The following is a 1,503-nucleotide window of genomic DNA, read 5'->3' on the forward strand; positions in this document are numbered from 1 at the left end:
TGCAGCACCTTCTATGCACACTTACCTTTTTTACAAATATTCAGAAGAAATTAACTGTTTTTCTGACAAATTTCTCCATTTTTTAAGGTAACAGCCTTTCTTTAACCCTGTCCATATTTAGCATGAGAAATGACAAGTTGAATTTAAAGAAAGTAAATACAAAGGCCTGAATCTATAACATAACTACCACTGGCAAGTTAACAAAAACATTTTTTTTCTTGTTACGTCTGCTGTGATACATAGTAAAATGCAACTACAAAATACAGTGAGATCTAAAACTCAAGATTAATTCATGGAGAAATAGCATCAAGACTGCATGCTCATCCTATCTTTTCCTGATTTAGGCGCTTGCAAAATGAAGAAATATTTACAGATAAAGTATGGGCCTTTTAAAGTACCCAGAATCTTGAAGAAGCTGTTGTTTAGTTTGTACCTTTTTATACCTTTCTTGCAACTTCTGAGGTTAAAAGCTGATCAGAATTTTCAACTGTTTTTAAAAGCATCAAACGTTAATTTCATTTGTTAATACTGTGCATGCGAAAACAAACCAGCATTTAGTTTCTTTTTGATTACACTTGATCTAAAACTACAAAGTACAAGAATGCAAACAATACAAGCTTAACAAAACAAGGATTAACTGCCTTTAAAAAGCTGGTACAAAACTTTTGAGTACATAAAAATAAAATAAAAACAAAACAGAAGTTGGGAGTTAACGAGAACATTTAAAGTTACCTACGCAATACAACTACCCGGCAAATACCACTAATTAATCATTTACATGTTTGTACATCTTGAGTGATCAGTCTGATTGTAATGTGCTGACATATATACACATTTTTGTCTTGTACTGCTTAACACAATAGCCAGTTCAGCACACAACATAACACATGTTAAACAATCACAATACACTGGATTTCTAACTCTATGTACTTTTCCCCCTCTGTCCTATGCATCAAGAAATTCTGCACTTTCTCTAGATGCAGTTCCAGACCAGAAACATTTTCTGGAAACAATGACAAGAACGTTTTTGAAATCTGTGCCAAATAAAAAAAATTAAAAATAAAACAAATATTCCTCTTATATTAAAACATTTTGGAACAATGCCAGTTTTAATTTACCTCCCTAAATCCAAGTATGGAACCCGTGTCCTGTTTTCTATCTTGGCAAGTATTCAAATTAATGTGGTTTTTTTTTTTAGAATCAAATACATGTAGGCCTACATCGAACCCTGATAAGAGCACTGTTAATACAACATCCTGCTTATAACAAACAACATTTTAGGTCCCAAGTCTTTGTTTTTCTTTGTTTTCCTTTGTTTTCCATTACTGATAATACAAGGTACCTAACAAGGTAATTTGTAAAGTCCCAAGAACCTTGTTATAAACAGGCATGCAACTTTTCCTCGGATCAGCTGATTTCCTCTTTTTTTACTTCCCATGTGTGCCATTGAAAATAGAAAAACACTGTACAAAGTGTGGGGAAAATTTGAATTTCCTCTTTTTT

Source organism: Patiria miniata, unplaced genomic scaffold (genome assembly GCF_015706575.1).
Source record: "Patiria miniata isolate m_02_andy unplaced genomic scaffold, ASM1570657v1 HiC_scaffold_3, whole genome shotgun sequence".
Lineage (NCBI taxonomy): Eukaryota > Metazoa > Echinodermata > Asteroidea > Valvatida > Asterinidae > Patiria > Patiria miniata.